We start from the raw sequence: 8,338 nt of genomic DNA on the forward strand, positions 1-8,338 counted from the left end.
ACTTAATGGGAATGAGATTGTGCTAGCTAGGGTGGATGAAAAACAAACATCGTGCACACAAGTGAGTGCGTGTAGGCTAGATTATCACTCAAGCGAATTAGGTTCCAAGATCAATTAACTTGGACTCATAAACACGATCTTGAGTAGTTGCTAAGCCATCACAAGTTCACCATAAAGAAGAGAGATGTAATGCAAAATGGAAATGGGTTTGTTTGTTTATGAAATGAGATTTAAGTAGCTCTATAGCCCTCACATCCATGCATATACACACCCACACTCTCGCTGCTACCCGAGTATAAAGTGGCCCATCTAAGCACTCTCTCTCTCTCTCTCTCTCTCTCTCTCTCTCTCACACACACACACACACACACACACACACACACACACACACACACACACACACACACACACACACACAGAGGTAATTAGAGAGCAATGGATTCATCACATGTGAAAATTTGGGTACTACATCCAAAAGATTTATCCCCTTGGATTCCCTACCCTACACAATTTGTCAACAAGAAGAAACGTTGGATGGCTACCACATCAAGCAACTAGGTTGGCTTAGTTAATTAATCGTTCACATATTGTGGCTAACGGCATCATGGATTCAATAGTATTAAATGTAAAAAACTATTTCAAGATTGTTAAAATTTCATAAGTTCTATCTTTGATTGAAGTTATATGTGAATAAGCATCATTATGGTATGAAATAGGGTTTCACTATAATGCGTAACCTTAGATAGTCATTCCATATTGCATAAACAAAGGCGGATGTAAATCATAGGTAAATATGGTTTGACTTCCATAGGAATCACCATACAAAACATAATTACCACACGATGAGAAAAGAAAAAACAAGTGCATGCATATCTGCCCACATATGGATTGGAGATCCATATCTGTCCACCACTAAACATGATCAACGTATGTTAGTACTTACTTGTTTGGCACCAATCACCATCATAGTAAGACATAGTATTACCACATCTACATCCACTATTTGAATTATGATCACTTATCCTGTTCACAGGACACCAAACAACGTGGACTTGCAAAGGGGGAAGTGCGATCAACAGTTTCCTTGCATTTGGATGGGAGACTAAGGTGGTCAACCACCACGGAGATACAATCAAGAGCTCTGTAGTTGCTGAGAATGTGGCGTGCAAATACCATATTGCGAAGCAAAGCTTGTCAATTGTCTTTTCCTACAGAAGATGGAAGCCGACTAAGGGAGAATGGGAGGCACTCCCAGGGGATTCACGGTTAGTAATGGGGGATGTCAACTGCGTGCATCAAAATTAGAGAAACCCCCCTATGTACGGTATCTTACATGCTAACCTACCCCCTTCATACGGACAAGATACGGACGTTCTCGCAATGATCCATCCCCCCTCATACGAATTTCGTACAGAATGTAATGACCCGTTATTTTATGTATGCTAGTAACATAACAATTTTAGAAGCACATGTATTTACAAAAATACATGTTGAAGTGCAAATGAACAGAAGTGTAGATTGTAGTATGTTTTCATTTGCAATAGACGTTAAGAGAAAAAAACCATGAAAAGCAACAAATAGCCTCTCAATAGCCAATAACCAAATTAGCAAGAGCACTAGTAGCTCCAATGGCCAATAGCACAATCAACTCAAGGAGAGTTGGTGGCCGAAATCTGAGCTCTTGCTAGGGGCCAAAGCAAGCTTAGAATAAGGCAGATTCAAGCTTCACAAGCATCACAGGCAAGGTCAACTAATAAATATGGGCAAGCTAAGGTAGATCATGCAAGCTACATTTACCATGCACGAGTACAAGGCTTCACAGCGAGATAATGGTGCAAGATACAAAACATATAGTAAACAATGACAGCTCCTGCAGAGCAAACTTTAGTAGATGGAGGTCGACATGCAAACGGTCCCTGTTTTTGTTTGCTTGGTCTTGGTCGCTACCACCGGTTGCGTCACAGCAAAGTGCAAGACATTCACGAGAGACTCGAGAGCAGCATGTGGAGCGGGCAACAAGCATTGCGGGAGACTCGTCCTTTTTTAACCGTATGTTGAGAACAAAAACCAATCAAGCAAGCAGGTTGCAAGCTTTAAAACATGGCAAGTGTAGACGAGGTTGACCTCCACGATGCTGCCTTCCCCATGTCCACCCACCATCTTGACCTGTAGCCAAGATCCAGTATGCACATTAGCAAAACCTCTTGAGTACACCATGTCCCACCCCGCCAAACATGCTTCGACAAACCTAAGGAGGATGTGGGCATGCATCAGATGGGTCGAATCCAAGGAGGATGTGGATGTGCATAGGTGGGCCGAATGCTCTAAGGGTCTTGAGGTCGAGGGCAGTGCAAAAGTTCTGGAAAACAAAAGAATTGCAACAAAATGAACAGTTAAAACGCAGGGATAAAAAGAATGAGGAGCATACTGAGATCTGGAGCTATGGAAGTTCCTATAGCTTGCATTGAGCACATCAATGCAGCACACCGTTGATGAACTAAGGCAAGCAAGCACTACCGGCTTCTCCACGAAATGGCAATGTAGAAAAAACAAAGGGCAAAAGCATGCCGTAGTGCCTCACATCAACCCCTTCAAAGCCCATTAGTCATCCACTCTGAAACGTGAACAACTTGGAACAAAAGACCAGAACAGATCTCTCTCTCTCTCTCTCTCTCTCTCTCTCTCTCTCTCCATAAAAGAGGATAGTTCTTCTGAGATCTAGGTCCAAAGGGTCAAGCAAGCCCTCCCAATGGTTACTCCCTTGCATCTCCACTTCTGTGATATGCGGCCCATGCTCGCTTGGTTCCCTTCTCTCTCCTTCGGAACCTTTACTGTGGTCTGCAGTGAGCCCTACGACAGCTCTTCCTCCACATCATCGTCCTCTTAGTCCTCCTCTGACAGTCCTAGCTTGTACTTTGTAAATTCCTTAGCTTTAAAGAACATTTTGCAGTTCCAATTGCAGCTCCTTGCAAAGATCATGGTTTCCTTGGGTGAGTAAGGCATTGGTGTAGGGAATGTTGAGCTCAGCTCCGGCGCAAAAGTAGTGTATGTTGCTCTGTGGTTAGGCCTATGCCTAAAACAGGAGGGAAATGGGGAGGTCAAGCTTAATGTGCAAGCTCCATATGATGCCGGTGATGGTGAAGGTGCTAAGAAGGAGATGATAGACCTTAACAGTTGGCAATGGGGTTCTGCCATAAAGCTCTGCTCACTGAAAAAGCAGAGATGGAAGACAAGGAAAAGGGAGAGAGAGAGAGAGAGAGAGAGAGAGAGAGAGAGAAGTGCATTGCAAGCCTGTTTCCCTGCACCCTGTTAGAGATTGGTGATGACCATGATAAAAGCAATGAGAAGAACGTTTAGAAAAGCTATGGATGTGCCCACCATTGCTGCCATTTTAACCATGCTAATGATGCTGATGCTGGAGATGAGGCTGCCTTCATTAATTAGGAGCAGCGGGGGAAGAATGAAGAGTAAAAGAAGAACAAAAACTCTCTTTAGCTATGTCCTTGCAACCCTCCCTCACTCTCTCTCTCTCTCTCTCTCACACACACACACTCACACTGTGCACAGTCGCACAGACTCGCACTCTATAACCAGCTCGCTCAAGCACCACATAGAAATAAATGCCATAAATACCGGTAGATGGGTCGTATTTGATACCCAAATTGCTGTGCTCTTGAATGCCAAAGCCAAACCATCCCGTGTAACTGAAATTCCTTTTGATAAGCTCTTGCTCTTTCACCTTCAAGCCACTCTCCAATAGTTGCGTGCCCTAAGCTCTCGAAGAGTAGGACAAGAAGCGAATTTCTCATTTCTTTCGATTCCAACAGATCTTGCCTTGTAGAGAGCCTTTGAAAACACTGGAGTTTGCCCGCTTAGCTGCTCAAGAACCTTGGTAGCTCTTGACAAATGATCGCCACCCTCACCAGCTGACACGTTTAACACAAGCTTCTGCACCAACTTTCTGCTCAGACACGGCCATTGCAGCAAGTGGGCATGCTTCAATGCAAAAGAAGAAGCCTCAGCTACCAAAGAGGGGGTATAAGCAGAAAGCCACTGTGCTACAGATCGTAGCCTCGTAGCACAGTAGCACAAAGAAGTTCTCTCTCTCTCTCTCTCTCTCTCTCTCTCTCTGTGCAGCAAGTGGGAATGCTTCAATGCAAAAGAAGAAGCCTCAGCTACCAAAGAGGGGGTATAAGCAGAAAGACACTGTGCTACAGATCGTAGCCTCGTAGCACAGTAGCACAAAGAAGTTCTCTCTCTCTCTCTCTCTCTCTCTCTCTCTCTCTCTCTCTCTCTCTCTCTCTCTCTCTCTCTCTCTGTGCATCTTGGCTTGCAAGGCACTAGCTACCAAAGAAGAGGGCTTCTTGTGTGTCATTATGAAGTCAAGGGTTGTAGAAGGGAAAGAAGAGGGGGAAAGGGGGACCTGCATAGAGTTTTGACGAGGAGATTTGAGAGGATCAACCCATGAGTTGTAGGAACGTAAACATCCGAGCCACAATTGCGAGGAGGTACCTAAAGGTTTGAGCCGCAGTGCAAACCCACATCGAGCAACAAAGGGTCTTTTTTATTTTAATTCAGAGTTTCCATCCAGGTATAATGCACCGTAGATTCAGTGGCATGCAAGCACGATTTTAAAAGAAAGGCAGAGAGAATTCCAAAATGACGAGAGAGAGAGAGAGAGAGAGAGAGAGAGAGAGAGAGAGAGAGAGAGAGAGATATGATAGATCTTTCAATATCAATATTCCTATAAATGTTACTTATTGAAGTCCTGACTCCTCAGTCCTTGAAAGGGATGTCTTCTACTTTTGTAATGAATGTTTAACCAATCAAAAAATTGTGAAATTTTCATTAGCAAAGAAGGACAGGCCAAAAATCCTTGTAATGAGTGTCTGCAAAGCTCTATCTTTTTAAATCTTTATAATGAGTGTCTACTCTGACAATCAACCAATCAAAAAAGATGTACATTTTTTAAAACAACCTCTTCTTTTTCATTAGGAAAAAGGGAACACATCATTATGGCCTTAGCCCTTTGGGCAGGCCAATTAAAAACAATCTTCCCTTTTTCACTATCCAAAAAGGAACACATCAATATGGCCTTAACCCTTTGGGCAGGCCAAAAATGCTTGTAATGTTATCTCTCTCTACACTATAGACAAAGGGGGAGGGATTCGAGCCGCCCAACCCCCGGCACGCAAGAGGCGCGAGTCTAATTCTCATGTGAGAGCCAATGTGCTCTTCAACTTGACACACAATGAGACAAGGTGAGAGAGAGAGAGAGAGAGAGAGAGAGAGAGAGAGAGAGAGAGAGAGAGATTGGGGGGGTCCATTGGAGACGATGCCTTCACTCATCACCTCCATAGTAGTACAAATTATGATCCTACATACATGAAGCTTCTCCATTCTAGACATTCCTTCTTTATATCAATTTGAGTGTACAAAGTGTGTTGCTAAGTGAACTTGTAAGCTCGCACATCAATTTTTTTGATTTGTGATTGACACACGCGTTGCCCAATATTGCACTTTCTGACATGTCCAATCGCTCGTGTGTGGCACGGCCCTAAGATAAAGCTCTATCATTTTGTAATGTAAGCCCATATCACACCAAGGCAATGGACGTAACTGACCAGCTAGCGGAGCTTGGGCGACACCTGGAGAAGGTGTGCTGAGCTTTTTGAGCCTTTGTCACAGAAAGCACGAACGAGTGTGTGTAGCAAATATGAGCTGATTACAATGATGGTGGTAAAGCTAGTATCGTGGGTGTAGGAGAAGCGCTTGATCATGCCATTGGTGTTGCTATTGAGTTTGCATACAAAGAAGAAGAAGAGAAGAGTGACTTGGATGATGTGCAAGAAGAGAACAATAAATAAAATGAGGGTGCAGATGTGGAGACAAAGGTTATGCAGATGGTGGTATTGATGATGATGATGTTGAAGAGGCTAATAAGGGTCGGAATGTCCAAGATATTGATGCCTAGTGGCTACATAGAGGAAGATTAGTCAAGTTTATGGTGGACTTGCAAAGGGGGAAGTGCGATCAATAGTTTCCTTGTAGTTGGATGGGAGACTAAGGTGGTCAACCACCAGGGAGATACAATCAAGTGCTCTGTAGTTGTGGCGTGCAGATACCATATTGCAAAGCAAGCTTGTCAATTGTCTTTTTCTACAGAAGATGGAAGCCAACAAAGGGAGAATGGGAGGCACTCCTGGGGATTCACTCTTAGTAATGGGGGGATGTCACCAAAATTATAGAAACCCCCCTATGTACGATATCTTACATGCTAATCTACCCCCTACATATGGACAAGATACGGACGTTCTTGCAATGATCCATCCCCCCTCATACGGATTTTGTACGGAATGTAATGACCCGCTATTTTATGTATGCTAGTAACATAACAATTTAGAAGCACATGTATTTGCAAAAATACATGTTGAAGTGCAAATGAACAGAAGTGTAGATTGTGTTTTCATTTGCAATAGATGTTAAGAGAAAAAAACCATGAAAAGCAACAAATAGCCTCTCAATAGCCAAGAACCAAATTACCAAGAGCACTAGCATCTCCAATAGCCAATAGCACAATCAACTCAAGGAGAGCTGGTGGCCGAAATCTGAGCTCTTGCTAGGGGCCAAAGCAAGCTCAAAATAAGGCAGATCCAAGCTTCACAGGCATCACAGGCAAGGTCAAATAATAGATATAGGCAAGCTAAGGTAGATCATGCAGGTTGCATTTACCATGCACGAGTACAAGGCTTGAAAGATAATGGTGCAAGATACAAAACATATACTGAACAATGACAGCTACGACAGAGCAAACATTAGTAGATGGAGGTTGACATGCAAACGGTCCATGTTTTTGTTTGCTTGGTCTTGGTCGCTACCAATGGTTGCGTCATGGCAAAATGCAAGACGTTCACGAGAGGCTCGAGAGCAGCATGTGGAGCGGGCAACAAGCATTGTGGGAGACTCGTCCTTTTTTTACCGTATGTTGAGAACAAAAACCAAATCAAGCAAGCAGGTTGCAAGCTTTAAAACATGGCAAGTGTAGACGAGGTTAACCTCCACGATGCTACCTTCCCCATCTCCACCCACCATCTTGACCTGCAGCCAAGATCCACTATGCACATTAGCAAAACCTTTTGAGTACACCATGTCCCACCCCGCCAATCATGCTTCAACAAACCTAAGGAGGATGTGGGCATGCATTAGATGGGTCAAATCCAAGGAGGATGTGGATGTGCATTAGGTGGGCTGAATGCTCTAAGGGTCTTGAGATCGAGGGCAGTGCAAAAGTTCTAGAAAACAAAAGAATTGCAACAAGATGAACAATTAAAATGCTGGGATAAAAAGAATGAGGAGCATACCGAGATCTGGAGCTATGGAGGTTCTTATAACTTGCATTGAGCACATCAATGCAGCGGACCATTGATGAACTAAGGCAAGCAAGCACTCATCCCTATGGCCACAACCAGCTTCTCCAGGAGATACGCAGAAAAAACAAAGGGCAAAAGCATGCCATAGTGCCTCATATCAACCCCTTCAAAGCCCATTAGTCATCCACTCTGTAAACGTGAAACAACTTGGAACAAAACACCAGAACAAATTCTCTCTCTCTCTCTCTCTCTCTCTCTCTCTCTCTCTCTCTCTCTCTCTCTCTCTCTCTCTCTCTCTCTCTCTCTCTCTCTCTCTCTCTCTCTCTCTCTCTCTCTCTCTCTCTCCATATAGGTGCGCACTGTGCATCTATGGCCAACATGCCGGCTTTGGTGATCATCAAAGCAACACGGCTTTGGCGCCCTTATACTTTGAATGTTCATCGATTTTCAATGAATCGTAGACATCTTGGTTGAGGTCCCCATAAAAGAGGATAGTTCTTGTGAGATCCAAGTCCAAAGGGTCAAGCAAGCCCTCCCAATGGTTACTCCCATGCATCTCCACTTCGATGATATGTGGCCCATGCTCCCTTGGTTCCCTTCTCTCTCCTTCGGAACCTTTACTGTGGTCTGCAGTGAGCCCTGTGACAACTCTCCTCCTCATCATCGTCCTCCTCTGACATCCTAGCTTGTCCTTTATAAATTCCTTAGCTTCAGAGAACATTTTGCAGTTCCACTTGCAGCTCCTTGCAAAGATCATGGTTTCCTTGGGTGAGTATGGCATTGGTGTAGGGAATGTTGAGCTCAGCTCTGGTGCAAAAGTAGTGTATGTTGATCTATGGTTAGGCCTATGCCTAAAACATGAGGGAAATGGGGTGGTCAAGCTTAATGTGCAAGCTCCATATGATGCCGGTGACAATGAAGGTGCTGAGAAGGAGACGATAGACCTTATAAGTTGGCAATGAAGTTCT

General features: G+C 44.0%; 1 long non-coding RNA gene across 1 annotated transcript; it reads right to left on the bottom strand.

Annotated features, from left to right (window-relative positions):
* Nucleotides 1–1,512: 1,512 nt before the first annotated feature.
* Nucleotides 1,513–2,877, bottom strand: LOC147450598 (uncharacterized). Its single transcript, XR_015189147.1, has 2 exons — nucleotides 2,249–2,877; nucleotides 1,513–2,166 (listed from the first exon to the last, which is right to left on the bottom strand). It is a non-coding gene; the product is annotated as an uncharacterized LOC147450598 (long non-coding RNA).
* Nucleotides 2,878–8,338: the final 5,461 nt, after the last annotated feature.

The sequence above is a fragment of the Adiantum capillus-veneris genome, chromosome 9 (genome assembly GCF_014529385.1).
Source record: "Adiantum capillus-veneris isolate H3 chromosome 9, ASM1452938v2, whole genome shotgun sequence".
In the NCBI taxonomy this organism is placed as follows: Eukaryota; Viridiplantae; Streptophyta; class Polypodiopsida; order Polypodiales; family Pteridaceae; genus Adiantum; species Adiantum capillus-veneris.